Source organism: Oryctolagus cuniculus, chromosome 11 (assembly GCF_051225735.1).
Source record: "Oryctolagus cuniculus isolate XC-2025 breed Fujian yellow rabbit chromosome 11, ASM5122573v1, whole genome shotgun sequence".
Taxonomy (NCBI): Eukaryota; Metazoa; Chordata; class Mammalia; order Lagomorpha; family Leporidae; genus Oryctolagus; species Oryctolagus cuniculus.
In genome coordinates, this window is record NC_142877.1 from 35197377 (window position 1) to 35217122 (window position 19746).

A 19746-nucleotide genomic window follows, 5' to 3' on the forward strand; every position below is an offset into this window, starting at 1 on the left:
TTTAATAGCTGTGACGGAGACTGGAAGGCCAATACAGTCTAAAATATGTGCTATCTGGCCACCTACAGAAAAACAAAACAAGACAAAACTTGCCAATCTGTGATCTGGGAACAGAACATTGTCTAACAATGAAAACAAAGTTCCCACTTTTTTTTGGGGGGGGTCTTGCAAATTTTTTGTATTCTTAACAATACTCATACTAGTAAAAAAAAAAAAAGCATGAAAGTAAAATCAGAAAAATGTCTTTAATCATTTAAGTACTCGGCATAGGCAACAGAAAGTCATGTGCATTGCAGCCACACAGTACAATGAAGCCAGCTTAACAGCATAATAGACTCTCACAACCTCCTTCAGAATCCATTCCACATATTGAAAACATAGAAATACCTTGTTCTTTATTTGTACAAAGAAAGCTCATGATTATTTCAGTCCTCAGCACTTCAAATTACTCACTTCCCTTCAGATAATAACAATAAAAAAAGTTAACCCAGATGTTGGTATTCACCCACATCCTAGTGGTCTCCCCTAGGAGCTTAGCATCAGGTGATCACACTTTCAAGAAAAGCAGCTTGTGAATTTATCTTGAGATTTTTATATACAAAAATAGATAAACTTACACAACCAATTAATGTTTAGAAATTTATGTAAACAAGAGTTTTGAAACACAAATCTAGATTAATCCAGCCCATATTAACTCTTCAGAGGGTCTATCTCCTAAACAGGAAAGTGTGAATTGCAGTCATTTGAATGTCATAGATTTTATAGACTTTCTAGTCCCCATTTGCAAAGTGAGAGTCAGCAAAATGCCATTTTAAACCCAATTCATGGGGCTGGTGCTGTGGCATAGCAGGTAAAGCTGCCACCTGCAGTGCCAGCATCCCATATGGGTGCTGGTTCAAGTCTTAGCTGCTCCACTTCCAATCCAGCTCTTTGCTATGGCCTGGGAAAGCAGTGGAAGATGGCTCAAGTCCATGGGTCCCTCTACCCACGTGGGAGACCCGGAAGAAGCTGCTGGCTCCTGGCTCTTGGCTTCAGATCAGTGCAGCTCTGGCTGTTGTGGCCAACTGGGGAGTGAACCAGTGGATGGAAGTCTCTCTCTCTCTCTCTCTCTCTCTCTCTCTCTCTCTCCCTTCCTCCCTCCCTCCCTCCCTCCCTCCCTCTCCTCTTTCTGTGTAACTCTGACTTTCAAATGAATAAATAAATCTTTAAAATAACAATTCAAAGAAGTAAATTTTGATGAAGTTTTGTCTAGGTTATAGCCAGTGCTGAGTTTCAGCTGGCACTCATAGCTTGTTAAGACAGCCTCATGTTTAAGTACTAATTGGTAACTAGCCATGGCCCTGAGGCAATTAGCTTTAGAAGCCTTAGATTAGCCCCATCATCCCAGCTCCTCCTGCTAGAGCCCCCAGGATCAGCCAGGCACCAAAGGGTTGATTCTGGCAGAGGGGAGAGACCCAGTGAAGGGTTCATGGCGATTGCCTGGTGCCCATACCATGTTATTTGCTAAAAACTTTACATTTGATCCTTGGTTTTACATCTTGCACATTGCTAAATTGTTCGCAGTCTCTTTCCTGTTAAGTTCCTCTCTGCATCTGCCAACCACAGGTGGTTTTATTCTTCCCTTTGCTGATGCCCCTCCCTGTTGCTTTTTTAAAGTTTATAGATCCTGTTTGTCTCCTACTTTCACTGAAGATAGAATCTATGGGTCTGTTGTTTCATTCTCCATGAAGATTTTGTAGTTTTCAAGATGCAAAAGAGAAAGGGTAACTCGCTGATTTCGTCATGCTGGAATTCCCTGCTCTGTGTTTTTTTGTTTGCTTTGTTTTCTGACAATCTCTTCCCTGTGTTCATTTAGGATTAAGTGTTGTAGAAACACAAAAGAAATGACTCTAACCTTAGGAATCAGAGACGTTTCAACAGGACGGTGAGGGACTCGTTGTGGGGAGAGAGGGACTGTGAACTTTCCAGCACCTCTCCAGGTACAGAATGGGTTGGTCTGAATGTTTTCCCCTCCAAAACTCATGTTGGAAGTTAACTGCCATCGTAACAGTGCTAAGAGATGGAACCTTTAAGAGATAATTGGATGTTGAAGACTCTGTCATCACGTGGGATTCATGCTGGCAGAAAAGGGTGAGTTCGACCCTCTCTGTCTCTCTTTCCTTTCTGTTGTGTGATGGCTTCTGCTATGTTTCAGCGCAGCAAAAAGGCCCTCAACAGATGCCAGCAGGCTGCTGTCGGACTTCCCAGCCTCTAGAAACGTAAGTCGGCAGATTTCTGGTCATTTTAAGTTACCCAGTCTGTGTTGTTATGGATTAAAACAAGAAGTAAATGGCTCTCTACTCGGGCAATACAATTATCTGGCTCAACTTCTAATGATTCTTCATCTGATAATAACTACTTTCAGCTCAGTTTTACGAATCTAATTTTACAGGATTATAGATTCATAGTAATAAGAGCAAAGCTGAAATTATATTCTTAAAGAAATATCAACCATCAATATTTTTAGAAGAGAAATGTCTTGTGCTTATTCATATTCTTAATTACTCAAAGGAATGGGGTTTCATAAAAGATTTATTTTTATTTGAAAGGCACAGTTACAGAGAGAGGGAGAGAGATCTTCAGTCCATTGATTCACTCCCCAGATGGCCGTATCAGCCCGGGGTTGGGCCAGACTGAAGTCAGGAGCTTCTTCTGGATCTCTCACGTGGATGCAGGGGCCTAAGCATTTGGGCCATTATCAGCTGCTTTCCCATGTGCATTAGCAGGGAACTTGATCGGAAATGGAGCAGCTGGGACACAAATCAGTGCCCATATGGAATGCTGGCATCGTAGACAGCAGCTTTACCTGCTACACCACAACATTGGCCTCTACAAAGAGTTTTAAAAGTTGAACATGATCATAATTGACAAGGTAAAGAAAACAGTGAAAAATTCCATTTGGAGTACTTTAGGAAAGTTAAATAAAATTGGAAAGTGTGTGTCTGTGTGTGTGTGTGAGAGAGAGACAGAGAGATAGAGATAGAGAGACACAGAGACAGAGACAGATAGAGACAGAGAGAGAGAGACAGAGAGAAAGGGAACTGAGGAAAAGAACATCTGGTATCTGTTGGTTAATTTGCTTTTACTCATGAGTTTGATTCCTCCTGAAATATTTTCCTGACACCCCCCCACCCCACCCCCAACTCCCCCCCACCCACTGCCGCCCCGCTATGAAATTGTAACAGCTGTCTGGTATAAGAAAATTCAGGTTATTGTCTACAACAGACCAGAGAGTCTGACTTTCAACGAAGTCTTTGAGATCAACTTTGTCAAATGCTATAGGATATTCCAAAAGGAAAAGCTCTTTTTTCCCATGTCTTGGGAGAGAGAGAGAGAGAGGGAGAGAGAGAGGGAGAGAGAGAGGGAGAGAGAGAGGGAGAGGGAGAGGGAGAGGGAGAGGGAGAGGGAGAGGGAGAGGGAGAGGGAGAGGGAGAGGGAGAGGGGGAAGGGAGGGGGGAGTGAGAGGGGGAAGGGAGGGGGGAGTGAGAGCGAGAGAGAGGTTCTCCATCTACTGGTTCACTCCCCCAAATGGCCACAATAGCTGGGGCTGGGCTCCATCTGAAGCTTTTGTCATGTGTTTTATTCTCTTTTAATGCCTCTATAGGAGTTTTCCAGGCCTGCCATAACAAATGACATGGCTTAAAACAAGAGGAATGCATTCTCACAGTTCTGGAGGCCAGGTGTACGAAATCAGAATGTCGACAGGGCTACCCTCCTTCCAAAGCCTTTAGGGGAGAATTTTCCTTGCCCCTTCCATTATTTGAGGGTCCCAGGAATCCCTGGGCTCAGCTTCATAACTCTAATCTCTGATTCTACCTTCACATGGCTTGGCTCCATATCTGTTTCTTCTCTTCTTGTAAGGACATTAGATATAGCATTTTCGGCCATGATGACCACCTGTTCAAATAAGATGATATTCTTAAGTACCCAGAACTGAAACTTGGATATATATATATATCTTTTGGTGGCCACAATATAAACTGGTAAAATCACCAATTTAAAAATTTTAAGGATTCTATTCATTCAACACACTTTGAGAAGTATCTGTTACATTCCAGGCACCAAAGGATGAGAATAAAAACATCAGTACGATATGGCCACCGGCTTTCATTATTCAGATAATACCAAATCAAAGGTTTCTTTATTCTAAATCCCTCCATAATAAAATAAATTTGAAACTCATGTAAAAGGATATCTTATCTGCTCAGAAATATCCTCACATTAATTTTTTATAACTGCTAATGAACAGACTTCATTGATGTTAATATTTCAGTTGCCCTATCATTCATTTCAGATGTTATTAGTTCAAGGTCATTCCTTTCAAAAGATTCCATGATGTGAATCAATTTTAATTAGTTTCAACATATTTTCTTTCACCATAAATCAGGGGTTGTACGGGAACATTAATTCAGCAAGAGCTCATTTATCCCACTGTGCCACTGTGTCATTAAGGTAGTATCACTCCAGCTGAAATCTTAGCCTGGTATTTTCTCTCAGCAGAGACTGAAAAAATAGAGTTCATTCTGGAAATAATTCCAGAGTAGAAACGAGATGAAAGAGGGCATCGGAATAAGAAGGGAAAAAACAAGAATGTACTTGAGTGAGCCACCAGTACGTGATAACTAGTGTTTGAAGTCATAAGACTTTCTGAAAAGTCTTGTGAACAATAGCTTAGTGACAAAAGAGGGAAACATTTACCCACCCATTGCCTTCCATCCATCATTAGTCAGTGGTCCATACCTTCACTCATCAGGAATACCCATGTGTAGATACTGAGTGGTTCCTAAGGGTATTCCACAAACGGCCTGTGGCTGTTCTGAGTGCAGTATATCTCTCCAAAACTGGCCAAGGCATGTCCTGAACTGGTTGCTGTGGTAAGAGGGGGGGTAAGAGGTGGGCCAGAGGGGTCATGTGTGATTTAAAGAGATGTCCCATACACTATTATTTCCTCATTAGGATTTTTCCTGTCTTTTTACCTGGGCTTTCCTTAGCTCGTGAGATTTTGCAGACTAAGGAATAGTACAAGGGTACTTCTAAAAGTTTGTGAAAATTAAAAGATAAATTTATTTAGGTGCAAAAAAATTTCAAAATCATGCACATGGAGGGGGTGTCTTCAAAAAATTCACAGAAAATGCATAGTAAATAGTATGCATGGATTTCAATTTTTTGCACGAAATAAAAATCTTTTAATTCTGGGGTTTTTTTCTATGAACTTGAAGTACCTTCATATAACATTATAAGTCAGATCATTGGACTTTGAGGTCAAGAAACCAAGCTCCTGATTTGGGAGAAATCACCTTCTTTGTGTTTCAACTTCCTGATTCATATAAAAGGATAATGATAACAATACTTTCTTCATAAGTTAAATATGAGAAAACATACAGAAAGTACTTAGCCCTAGGCAGGTATGTTCCCACACCAAATCTCTAGTACCAACTGGGTGTCCCACAATTCAGTTCCATTCTGACATTAACTATTTAGAGTTACCAGAGCTGGAAGGGTTAATCCTATAAGATTGCCACCATTCCAGATGCCAGCTGTAAGTCTTGGATATTCTCAAGCCATGCATAGCTCTGCCCAGCAGACTGCAAATTGGAGACTGCCTGAAAGCCCAGGTTCAATAATTCATAAGTACATCTCACAGTATTCCAAAAAGCAATAAATTTAACCTTTTTCTCATAAAAGACACAAATAGAAGTTGGCAACCTGCACCCCATATCGAACTGCCTAAGTTAGAGTCCCAACTTCACTTCCAATTCCAGCTTCCTGCTAACATACACCCTGGGAAGAAGCTGATGTGTGTCCTGCCACCTGTATGGGAGGCTCGAATTGAGTTCTCAGTTCTGGGCTTTGACTTGGCTGTTAGGAGAATCTGAAGAACAATGCAGCAAATAGAATCCATCTGTCTTTCCTTCTTCTCTCTTTCTCTGCCTTTTGGGGAAATTAATTTTTACAATATTTAAAACTTAGATGAAAGATACAAATGAATCTTCAGATGGAGAAACACATAAGGTGGCAAGACTGGAAAGGTCCTGAGCATAAGAGCTGCTGTCCCCAGAGCCGGCATCTGCCTCCCTCCTAGGCTGATGAAATCATTAACCACATAACTGAACTTGAATCTCTAGCCACCCTCCCTTCCTGTGCTAACAGGGGATGGGACCTGAAGTTCCAACCTGCAATCACGTGGTTGGTTTTTCTGGGCAGCAGCCTACATCTTGAAGCTATATAGGGATACTGCTCTAACTCAATACCTCAGCATAAATTCAGGAATAATGGAAGGGGATTCATTATGATTAAGAAAAGATACTTCTATCACTGAGGTAATTCCAGAGGCTTCTGACATTCTGTGCCAGGAACTAAGAACAAAGTTCTAACATTTTAGTATCATAGCATGATACATAAGCAGTGCTCACTGATGTTAGCTATTCTCAACTGTGGAAAACTCCTCCACCTCATAACAAATTTTCTCTGTTAGCCTTTTTCTTTATTTCTTTTATTTATTTGAAGACAGACACACACAAAAGGAGGCAGAGACAGAGTTCCCATTCACTGGTTTACTCCCTAAATTCCTTCAGCAGAAGGGACTAGTCCAGGCTGAATCTGGGAGTTGGAAATTCACTGTCAGTCTCCTTTAAGGATGGCCAGGACCCAAGTCCCTGAGCTGTCACCTGCTGCCGCCCAGGGTGCTCATTAGCAAGAAGCTAGAGTCAGGAACCAAGACAGGACACCTTCTGATAAAGGCTGTGGGCATCACAAGTGGGTTCTGAATGGCTGTACCAAAGGTTGTTTTACTTTAAAAGAAGTAAATCTTCAAATGTTTCATGTCGAAGTGTTAGAAAAGAAGTCCTAACTTGATTTAATTTCCTTTGAAAAAAAAAAGGCAGAAGTATTTATGTTCCACCAACGTGAAAAACAAAAAATAAAAGCAATCATTCCTAGAGGGTCTCCTAAAGTGGCCTGACTAGGATGGGATCACCTAGAAGTACAATCAACAATTATTCTCAAGGAGCTTAAAATTCTAGGCAGGAAGAAATGACATTAACGTTACAATGCCCTGAACGAAAGATAAATAAGTGGTCAAGAGAGCAAGCAAAGTAATATTGCAAAGCAGTTCTTGAATAAATTTATAAATGGATTCTACAGATAATAACTGCCAATAAATAATGACTCCAGACTTGGGATATTAAGGTAGTGTTTCCAGGCAAGTTGCAATTCCAAGGTTGATAGAATCTAAACCTTTGTTGGGAAGATGGAAGGACACTGAAAGATACAGAGCTATAGGAACAAGAACCTGGAAAAAGAAAAATAAGATTTGGTTCTACACTGTTCGTTCACTCTTGCTAACACTTTAAGTTTGAAATGATCAATACAAATCTAACAATAGCAGTATCAAGTTTATAAAGGGTCTCATGTTTATTCATGGTCTTTTCACTGTGAGTAGGTTCTGCAGGTCTGTCAGGGAGTTTATTATATCAAAGGAGGGAAAGATATTGAGATCAATGTGTAAATGCAATGTGTGAAGTCAATGAACTCGTAGGAATATACATTCACCGAGACCTTACAGAGAAATGGATAAGAGGAGAAAAGCACAAATTTACTTCTTGAAAGCACAAAAGTGAATTGAGCCAAAAACAGAGTTGGAATGTGACCCAAAAGGGCAGAGTCCCACAAAGCCTGAACACATACTCACTTGGATTCCTTCATGATGACTTGCCTGCCCTCATCTGCTGAGGACCAAAAAAAAAAAAAAAAAAAAAAAAAACTCAATGAAACAAACAGTAATTAGAGGTGGAGGTAATGATGGTCTCTGTAGGTTCACCTTGGGACTTAGGTTATAAAGGATAAAGTGAAGGAAAGCATTCTTATTTATGGAAGAGTTAAATCTAACTTGTTGGAGTGTCTGGATCTAACTGGTATTTCTCTCCTTGATCTTGGTCAAAGGTAGTCTATGATAACTCAAGTTACAGCATATCCACATGGCTGGCTTGTTCTATTGTCATTGCTTCCTGAAGGAGCCTAAAGCTAGCAAGTGTCAGGCTTATTCTCTCCTGGAAAGGATGACTTAAGGTCACATCACCTGCAGCAGCCTCCATCCCTTACTCAAGAAGTTTGGGTCTGCTCAGAGAGGGTGGTGGGAATAGTGCAAGAGTTGATATTAATGGAAATCTTTGCATTTGACCTCCACAATCTCAAGAAGTGATAAGAACAGGCTTTATTTATTCTACAGATGACAAAACTAAACTCCAGAAAGATTAAACAATTTTTAATAACAAAATCGCTTCTAAAAACTAGCACACAACAGGTGCTCTGCCCGAAAGAAACAATTCAGTGAACTTTTCAAGAATCAACATTCTTCTATCAAGTCCATGGATGGTTTCCATGATAGTCTGAGTCTGTTTTCTGTATTTACTGTATTTAGGACTTGAACAGAGGCCAGATCATCTCTCAGAAAGCCCATCATATTTTTCACTCCCTCAAGTAATGTTCCATTTCGTATTGTTTGATCGATAGTTCATTTCTCATTCCTAATTGAATAAAACATAACTCTTCTTCCCAGACAATGGGAATTCCGAATCAACAGTAACAATTTTTATGAGCAGAGATTCCATAGAGGGATACAGGGTATGAAATTGCTTTGTGAAGGATCAAGTTTTATAACATTCTGGCAATTTGTAGAGGGGGGGAAAGCCAATACAGGCATTATTGCCATCAACTGTACACACACTCTTCTGTAGTTGAGTGCCATTCTAATAGAGGCAAGTTTGGTGCAGAGAAAGTGTCACCAAAAACTTAAATAGAAAACTTGCATTTGAGTCTTGTTTCTATTGTGTTTACTAGCCATGTGATGATGGATAGGACTCTGGACCTTAGTTTCATCTTTAATAAAATGAGGATGATAATAACTCCTTGGTATGTTCCTAAAATTATACCAGATATATCACAATTGCAACTGAGCTGCCATCCTCTAAAAGCCTACACTATTACCAGCAACTGCTTACAATAAACAGTGGAGTGATTCTTAGGAAAAAAGAAAACTTATATCTTAAGAACAATACTGTAGACATCCCAAATATTTGATTTTTTTATTTCCCTCAAATTTCCATCTGATTCATTTATATTTCACAATACTAAAAATTTTGTGATATGTCTTGATAAGGCTCTTGGGTTCTAAGTTAGTGATATTCATTTCATTGCAAAGCAGAAGCATAATGTGTAACTATAAAAAAGCAAAGGAAACAAAAAATGTATAGTTTATGTAGTCTTTTCCACTTCCACTTTATAAAGAAGAAGACTTCCATGGTCAAAATAAAATAGATCCATAGAACAAATAAACTATATGTGCAAACCTGGGAAACAAATGCATGTGTAGAAATTAGTTTTAGTGAAGAATAAATGTACTCCTGGCTATTCTAATTCCAAAGTATACATCATCCCTAGAAAGGTAGGTGACCATCCTGGATATTTCATTTAGAAAAATGTAAATACCTAAAAAGCCTCAGAAATTTGAAATCAAATCATCTGGCATCTGCTTAATTTAGACAGCATGGGTGAGTCTTGTTGTGTTAAAAAGTACAAAACCCAACCAATATGTCTATAGTGAAGGAAAAACTATTCGTACCAGCTTTATTTCAGAAATTCTTTTCTTGAACTGGAATGTAGACAAGGATGAAACAATTAATTGATGGAAGATATTCACATATATCTGTGGCACTTAGTCATCTGATTTGCTTCAGTCTTTTTAGTAACGAAAAATAAAATCTCAAATTATTTTTAAAAATTTATTTATTTGAAAGAGTTACACACAGAGAGAAGGAGAGGCAGAGAGAGAGGAAGAGAGAGAGAGAGGTCTTCCATTCATATGAGTGCCAGTTCAAGTCCCAGCTGCTCCATTTCCAATCCATCTCCTTGGGAAAGCAGCAGGAGATGGACCAAGTACCTGGACCTCTGCTACCTACATGGAGTCCCTGGCTTCTTCCTGATCTAGCCTCAGTTGTTGTGGCTATTTGAGAGTGAGACAGCAGATGGAGGCTGTTTCTCTTTCTTTCTCTCCATCTCTGTGTAGCTAAGTAATAAAATAAATCTTTAAAAAGAAAGGCCTCAGCAAGTCTAGTGACTATGTTATAAAAAAGAGAAGAGAAAATCTCTCAGATGAAAGTGAACAAAGAACCCAACAGAAGTGAGAATCGTGTAAATAAGGACCATCCTTGATTTTCAAATTCTTCAGGTGACAAGCCTGACAATTCTGATGTTTTAGGTGGAAAAAAAAACATGAAATAATAATATTTAACTTTATGACATTGTGTTAAAGACTGGCTCAATGCTCGTTGATCTTACTCCTTTTTCCTGGCACACGAGACAACATTTTCCAGCCACCTTTGGCCTAAAGTTGAAGCCATGTGACTGGGCTCTGATCAATGGAATATGGATAGAAGTGATGTGGATTGGTCATATAGCAGGTGTGCAGTCTCTTTCCACAAAAGCATGTATTACAGCACACATGAAACAGGCACAGCTGACTGAATCACTGCTCAAAAGGGACCATCCCAGGAGCCAAATACCAAGTTCTATAGTTTGCATGAGAAAGAAATCTTTATTTTGTTAATCACTGAGATTTGAAAATAATAAATTATAGCAGTTAATGTTATTTACTCTAACTCAGTATGAGGAAACTATGGTTTGAATGTATCCTCTTTTTTTTAAGATTTATTTATTTGAAAGAGTTACACAGAGAGAGAAAGAGAGGCAGAGAGAGAGAGAGGGAGAGGGAGGCCTTCCATCCACTGGTCCACTACCCAATTGGCCACAATGGCTGGAGCTGGGCCAATCCAAAGCCAGGAGCCAGGAGCTTCTTCCTGGTCTCCTATATGGGTGCAGGGGTCCAAGGACTTGGGTCATCCTCCACTGCTTTCTCAGGCCACAGCAGAGAGCTAGATTGGAAGTGGAGCAGTAGAGACTCGAACCGGTGCCCATATGGGATGCCGACACTGCAGGCAGCAGCTTTACCAGCTAAGCCACAGTGCCAGCCATAGCCTCTTGACTTTCTAAAGTTTGATGGCAATGCTACTGTGCCTGTTGATTTATGTACTGTCCATGGCTGCTATCACACTGCAGCAGCAGAGCTAAGTAGTTTCAATAGAGATTTCATGACCTGGAGCCAGTGCTGTGGTGTAGAAAGTTAAGCCTCCACCTAGTGTCGGCACCCTATTTGGGCACCTGTTCAAGTACCGGCTGCTCCACTTCCCATCCAGCTCTCTGCTAATGCACCTGGAAAGCAGTGGAAGATGGCCCAAGTACTTGGGTTCCTGTACCCAAGTCAGAGACCTGGAAGAAGCTCCTGGCTTCAGCTTGGCCCAACAGGCCAATGTGGCCATTGAGGGAGTGAGCCAGTGGATGGAAGATCTCTCTCTGTCTCTCCTTCTCTGTGTACCTCTGTTTTTCAAATAAATAAATAAATCCTTAAAAAAAAAGATTTTATGACCCACAAAGCTTATGATGTTTACTATGTGGCCTTTTACAGAAAACATTGCTGGTCTCTAATATACATAGGAACTGTAATTTAGTTCCAAATTCTAGATTTGATTGTTTCAAGTTCAAATTTACATAAACACTTGAATGAAACTAACTAGAATATTCATGCAATTTACAAATTGAACAATGCCGATGTTGGCAAGAATATGGAACAATAGGAATCCTTATATTAATTAAAATAACACTGGGAAACAATAGACAATATCTAATGTTGAACAGACAAGTATCTTGTATGGCTACAAGACGGTAACCATAATGTACACTTGATCTTAGCCAAAAGGCCGAGAAGTGATGGATAGCCATAATGTAATGGTATACAACTGGTAAAAGAAGTTATCTATAGTTAGAAGCATCAATGAGATGAATCTCACAAATATAATGTTGACTAAATACAGAAAATTGCCATGGGTTTCATATAGTGTATTACCATTTAAGTAAATATTTAAAAAATGCACAAAGTGCTAAATATTGCTTAAAAATATATAAAAATAAAAACAGAAAATTCAATCATCAAACTCAAGACTGTGCTTCTTGCTAAGGGGAGGGGATTGTAAGTGGGGAAGACAACACAGAGGTTTCAAATATAAAAGTAAAATTATGTTACTTAAGCTAGGTGGTAAGTATATGTTATATGTGGTGTCTTTAAATGTCAGAATTTTTTTAAAGATGTATTTATTTGAAAGGCAGAGTTAGAGATAGACAGAGCCAGAGTTCTTCCATCTACTGGTTCACTCCCTGAATGTCCACGACAGACTGGGATGTGCTGGGCTGAGGCCCAGAGCCAAGAGCTGCTTTTTTTTTTTTTTTTTTTTTTGACAGGTAGTGTTATAGACAGTGAGAGAGAGAGACAGAGAGAAAGGTCTTCCTTCCATTGGTTCATTCCCCGAATGGCTGCAACGGCCGGTGCTGCACCAATCCGCAGCCAGGAGCCAGGTGCTTCTTCCTGGTCTCCCATGTGGGTGCAGGAGCCCAAGCACTTGGGTTATCCTCCATTGCCCTGCCGGGCCACAGCAGAGAGCTGGACTGGAAGAGGAGCAACTGGGACTAGAACCGGCGCTCATATGAGATGCCAGCGCTGCAGTGGAGGATTAACCAAGTGAGCCACAGCACCGGCCCCCAAGAGCTGCTTCTATGTCTCCCATAATGGTACAGGGACCCAAACATGTGTGCCACCTTTTACTGTTTTTCCTAGGCATGTTAGCAGGGAGATGATTGGAAGTGGAGCAGCTAGGACATGAACTGGTACCCAGATGGGATGCTGGCATCACAGGTAGCAGCTTAACCTGCTACACCACAACACTGGCCCCAAATGTCATAATTTTATTTAAAAACATTCAGTACAAAATAAGTGCTTTAAGATTATAAAGCATAGAAATGTTTAATTAAATTAAACTTTCTCACTTGATGTGTTTTTGGGTTCTCTTAAAGTCAAGACTAAGGCATTCATAGAAACTAAAATACCAAGATCCATTAATTACTCTTTATGTAAAACTCTATAAAGCTATTGTTAGAATTTTTATCACCAAAAGTGTTAATACATAAATATTTATGAGCTATAAACATTTTTATTCTGCATATAGAATATGCAGAAGATCACCTAGTTATTTGTCATTTTCACTGTATACAACCAACATCTTTTCATTAGCCCAGGGGCTCATTCAACATTTTTTTTTCTTTTTTTTAAAGATTTATTTATTTTTTTGAAAGAGTTACACAGAGAGAGAAGGAGAGGCAGAGAGAGAGGTCTTCCATCCTCTGGTTCACTCCCCAGTTGGCCATAATGGCCAGAGCTGTGCCCATCTGAAGCCAGAAACCAGGAGCCTCTTCTGGGTCTCCTACGTGGGTGCAGTGACCCAAGGACTTGGGCCATCCTCCACTGCTTTCCCATGCCATAGCAGAAATCTGGATTGGAACTGGAGCAGCCAGGACTCGAACTGTCACCCATATGGAATGCTGGCACTGTAGGCGGCGGCTTTACGTGCTATGCCACAGCTCTGGCCCCTCATTCAACGTTTGAAAGGTGAATATACAGATATATTTGCTTTTGATAGAAAGTGCTGCTATTTTGACCTTCATTTAATTCAGTTTATAAATTAGAAAAAAATGAAGTCATCTTGCATCTATGCATTGATTCATAATAAAGAGATCATTTTGTGAAAACATTAAGATAATTTTGCGATAGCCTAACTATATATATTCATACAAAATAATTCAGTTGGCTGATACTCAAAACCCAACCACTCTGTTGCTATAGTGCAGAAAGGTCTATATTTACTCAGTGTTATTTGTTGCTGACTCGGAAATCTATTGCAATGATTTAATTATCTTCACTGTTGTTGGTTCTACCTAATTAGTCTCTAGACACAGACTAGAAAATACAGATATGAAAGTAAATCTTGAGATTCTATTGAAAAGATGTTGGTTGTATACAGTGAAAATGACAAATAACTAGGTGATCTTCTGCATATTCTACATGCAGAATAAAAATGTTTATAGCTCATAAATATTTATTGATACTTTTGGTGATAAAAATTCTAACAATAGCTTTATAGAGTTTTACATAAAGAGTAATTAATGGATCTTGGTATTTTAGTTTCTATGAATGTCTTAGTCTTGACTTTAAGAGAACCCAAAAATATTTTCTGACTTGAATTATTTAAATATACTCTATACTTAATATGAAAAGATGAGTAAATAGCACATTCAACTGTCAGGATTTAAAAAAATCAAGCCATAAATCATCTAGTTAATCAGGATTTTTCTGTTTACTTCCTATTTTCTATCCCCTAATTATGTAATGTTGAACCTACAACACAGGTGCAATGCAAAGAAGGATGCCCAGATGGGTTTTTATAAACCTCAGAATTGCTTCCATAATGACAAAAATGGAAGGTAGAATAAATGAGAACTTCCTTCCCCTGATACTTCTAGCTGCATTTTGTAGAAAACAGTTTTTAGTTAAGTTTAATAAAGTGGTTATTTTCCTTCCCTTGTGACAAATAAAATTGAATAAGTATGTATTCCTCCCATGTCAACTTTTGCATGCAGAGGTTAAGCAGATTTTTAGAGAAACAAAATGGTATTATTAAATGGAATGCAAATATTATAAGAGAATATGTGTATCTTAGTGCAAAGCCTTCCAATGCTTGTCAAATCAATTCTGCAACTCATTATACACTTAGACATTTAGAGGATTTCTGCTTTAAACCTTCTCACACTTTCCAAACATCTTTAGCACTTTGGCAGGAAACTCGGGCTGCTGAGCCTGCTAAGGATGAACTTCACATAGACTGATAATGGAACCCAAGTATGTCTTGGGCTAAAAAGAGCCTTTGAGATAATGATAGAGCTGCCAAAGCTGGGAGAAAATGACGGGAAACTGGGGAGAAGACCTTCCTGCGGGCTTCACAATAACGGTCATTTATTACTCCTAACATTACCAACCTTGGATGTAAAAAGACAGTGTTCATCTTTGCCAGGTCAACCTCCAATCCTGAGTTGCTAAAGACTAAACCATGAGCTCTGCCAGAGCAGAAATGAGTGAGGAAATAGATTTTATCCAGGCTTTTAAAATAGGGGCACACCCCACAGTATTTTGGCAGGGTAGTCTGCCTTCAACTTTTACAGGGAGATTTGTTTTTAATATATATACACATATATACATACAAGTTATGTAAAGGACATAAATTACAGGTGAGATGATTTACAGCTGGATTATTTTGTAATTGAGAGGTACCTCTGTCTATCCGCTGAAAAAGAAAAGTATCTTTCCAGCTATATTCATTGGGACAGCTAGTTCCTGTCTCGAATAATTATTCATGAAACGAAGAACAGGGGAGTTGAGGGTCTGACTGTGGCCTTCAGTGGGTTCAAGCAAAGGGACAAAGTCTATGTTTGGCTTTGTCAGAGGTCAGTCAGTCATTGCAAGGCTAATGGGTGCCATGAGAAAGAGGGGAAAACCAGGGTTAACCAAATCATGGGGGAGAGGCTAGTTCTTTGCTGGACATCATTTCCAGGAATACAAGTTTGGGAGGGTCTCTATGATGTGTTCCTGTAGGGCAAGGCTCAGGTAAAACTCAACATTGTTGATTCTTGTATTCATCTGTGCTGCCTGAGAACACAACCAGTCCTCTCGTCACATTCTACTTTGTTTAATCACTTACCAGCAAAACATCAGCATCACCAAAGGCTAGTACTAAAAAGGCCAGACACCCAAGGAGGGTCAGCATTTCTGTACACCAAGGTAGTATGCTGAAATTTAGACATAAATCAAATGCTTAGAAAATAGGTTGGGGCCAGCACCGTGGCTCACTAGGCTAATCCTCCGCCTTGCGGCTCCGGCGCACTGGGTTCTAGTCCCGGTCGGGGCGCCGGATTCTGTCCCGGTTGCCCCTCTTCCAGGCCAGCTCTCTGCTGTGGCCAGGGAGTGCAGTGGAGGATGGCCCAAGTGCTTGGGCCCTGCACCCCATGGGAGCCCAGGAGAAGTACCTGGCTCCTGCCATCGGATCAGCGCAGTGCGCCGGCCGCAGCGGCCATTGGAGGGTGAACCAACGGCAAAGGAAGACCTTTCTCTCTGTCTCTCTCTCTCACTGTCCACTCTGCCTGTTTAAAAAAAAAAAGAAAAGAAAATAGGTTGGAGTTCACATAACATTATGATTTTAAGCCTGTCTTTCTCTAAAATTTCATTTTCCAGGACTTTCTATGCCTCTATTTCTTCCTTTCTAAAATGGAAATGTTACTCTTTTCATCCTTGTTTGACAATAATGAGATCTGATTCTGATAGTTTTGACAAGTGCTGCTTTAGCCACACTTGCATGTAAATGGGAACCTTCTGACCATCTGATTAAAGTGAAGGTTCTGAGAGTAGGTTTGAGGTGAGGCCTGGGGCTCTGCATGTCTACCAGGTACCCAGTTGATTGCTCTCCCACTGGGCCTTAGACTACACTTTGAATAGTAAGTCTACAGCCTAGATTGTACTGCCTGACACACAGTCATAAGCAAGTGTGGTTTTATTAGATTATATGATTGTGCATAAAATGAGGCCACTATAAGAGGAAATTTGACACAAAGCCTTTTGTAAGTTAAACACATAAGCAATTTTCTTTATTAATGTGCATGCATGTGATTACAAAGTAATGAGACGGGGCCAGCACTGTGGCGCAGGCAGTTAAGCTGCCGTTTGCAGCACCAACATCCTTTGTGGGTGCTGGTTTGAGTCCCAGACTACTCCACTTCTGATCCAGCTCCCTGCTAATGATCCTAAGAAAAGCAGCAGAGTATGGCCCAAGTCCTTGGACTCCTGCACCTATGTGGAAGACCCAGATTGTCGCTCCCCGTCTTCGTGGAGGAACGACACAGGACCCTGCGTTGTTCTTTTGTCTGCTCGGCCCTCCCGGGTTTGCTGCTGGTTCTTCCCAGGTTGGCTATCGTCCCTTCCACCTCCGTGGAAGGGCGGTTCCCCCTGCCACTTTCCCCACTTCCGCGGGGGAGCGGCACACCGCCGGCTGGCTCTCTCGGGGGCTGCTCAGGTGTTCCTTCAGATAGATGTTCCTGGTGCATGTTGTCTCTCTCCTCCTTTATAGTCCTCTTCCACCAATCCCAACTCTGCTACCCACACGCCGAGTATGCTGCTCTCCTCCAATCAGGAGCAGGATCAGCTCCTGTAGGTCATCACTCAAGTTGGCGAGAGGCAGCTGCGTAGAAGTTGTTACTCCCTTCTCAGCGCCATATTGTGGGAAAGCAGATGCATAGAATAAGTCTTAATTCCAGTAACAGTGTAGTCCGAGTTGCTCCCCACACCAGATGAAGCTCCTTGCTTCGGCCTGGCCCAGCCCCAGCTGTTGCGGGTGAACCAGAGGATGGACGCTCTAGCTCTTGCACTCTCCCTCTCTGTAATTATGACTTTCAAATAGTCTTTAAAAAATAAAAAGTAATGAGACAGCCGAAAATGTGTCCCTCCAGTTGCTCACTGATAGAATCCCCCTCTTAGGTACCCTATAGGCATCCATATGCATATTCCATTAAAAGACTGGTTAAAGCAGTGCTAATTGTAATAGCTCAGACTGGTCAAAAGCCAAATGCCCGTTCACTGTAGAATGCTTAAAGTAGCCTATCACACAATAGTGAACCATACAGCATGCAAACAGTTGAACTGCAAGTCATCACAACAAAGCACATAAGGGTATAAATGCAATGTTTTAGCAAAACAAAAGTGAAGTTAAAGACAAACAAAATGAATCTATATTCTCAGAAGTTCAAAGGGTGTACACTCTTGTGGGACCACAGGAAGGGCTTCTATAGTGTTGTGTTTCCTTTCTTGGCCTGACTGCTGGTTTTGTGGATAAGAAGGGCATTTGTCCCAACTGTGGGATCCACCCCACCTCCCACCACCAAAAGAAAACAACACCAGAAGCAGAATCTTTTGAGGAAGACAAGCTTTATTTACAAGGCAATCACATAAAGAGGAGAAGACCTAAATCTGCCAGTTGCAATAAGTAGTTTGGGAACTTATGGAGTTAGGGTAAATGGAGTAGAAGTGGTCAAAGCTGGGTGATGGGACATAATAAGTGAAGAGAAAAGGGATGTGGAAAGTCCCGTCGATGTGGACGTTAGCAGATCACTGTCTGCTAACCATGTCTGCTCTTCAAGATGGCTGACAAAGTGTCACTGGGGTTGGGAGGAAGCATTATAATGAATGATAAGTTAACTCTCCGGTCAGGCTGAATGGGCTCCACAGACCCTAGTTTGCAGTTCCGGCTGTAGCTGGTTCTGTCATTTTTGTCAAGGGCTCTCTGAAAAGCCAGCTCAGCAAAAGTGTAGCAAGGACAACTATTATGGAATAACAGGTTAATTGGCAACAGGCTGGTGAATGACTGTTACGCTTGCTTTATTGTCCATAATTTTGATTGTGATAAGTCATTGAAAAAACTTTTTCTAAATGCTCACAGCACTTCTGATACCAAATGTGTGGATTTTCCACACCAAGCAATTCACTGGTTTGGACACAAATTTGGTGTCCTACATTTCAACTCTGACATTAGCTACCCAGGATTAGCACAGAACCTACAAAGAAGGTTCTTTTTCTATTCAGTCAAGTATTTGTGGGGGAGAAATGATTTGCTTGTGAACATTTAGCTCATGTTTGATCTGACACCTTGCGGCCTGGATTCACCCTTTAAAGGATGAGACCTACGGGGATGTCTCAGGAATATGCTAAGAAAGAAAGGAGTAAATGTTCCTTAGGCCACAGTGTCCTATTTCCCAACTTCTTTTCATTTACCTGTTAGGACCCTCAAACAACAATTGAATCATCAGAGGACACCCAAGGGATCCCTCCCTTGCTTCTGTGAAGAAATACAGTAAAGGAGAAAAAAAAAAGATACAATGGTTTTGGATGCAGAATTTACAAATCTGAAAAGAGGCCATCAGATTTCTAAAAGTCTCCAGGAACAATGGGTCTATGGGCTGGAGGGGAGGTTAGACCAAGACATCCAGAACCACCCACCACCAGATGCCTTGATGCAGATGAATTAAAAGAACGGGGGCTACAAGAGGGAGCCAGCTGTAAACTGCTTGGGGAATGACTCAGAGGTGGGAATAATGAGCCCACACACAGGATGCCATTTCCACGTGCTCCCAACGCTCACTCTTCATTACTTCGTTTCTTCCATCTCTTCCCTACACTGCATCTCCCAATCCAAATCAGTCTCCTTTATTGCAGGGAATCCTGGTTGGGGCTCTGAGCCTGGCCCTCTCAGGGACCAGACAATTTGCACTCAAACACAGCTTGCTTTGAGGAAGAAACCTGTTAAATGAGCTTTCTCGATGTGCATCACTGCTGCTGTTCGTTTGTTTCCCTTCAATTTCCCCAATCCATGCTCCTTCTCTTTTATTTTTACACACTATCTCCTGTCCATGCTGCCCAAGTAGAAAACCTCAGAAAAAAAGCGTCTCTTTAAGTATAAAGGCAAAACCAGAACTCACATGAGGGCTATTGATGAGGGCTATTTATCTTGTCAACTGTGAATTTTTTGGTGTTTCATTGCAGAAATTTAAATGTATTTATTACAGGATGCTGCTTTAGGTCCCCCTGGAGATGTAATATGATTCCCTTTCTACTAATCTGACAATTTCAAATTCCAAAGCACACCATGGACATGGACCTGGAATCAGGAATTG

At 40.8% G+C, this 19746-nt stretch overlaps 1 protein-coding gene across 1 annotated transcript in view; it reads left to right on the top strand.

Annotated features, from left to right (window-relative positions):
- Window positions 1-2137: 2137 nt before the first annotated feature.
- Window positions 2138-19746, top strand: part of SLX4IP (SLX4 interacting protein) — a 262836-nt gene continuing 245227 nt past the window's right edge. The window contains exon 1 of the mRNA XM_089307317.1: window positions 2138-2258. The gene's annotated coding sequence lies outside the window, so the exon portion shown is untranslated. The remainder of the gene's footprint in view (window positions 2259-19746) is intronic.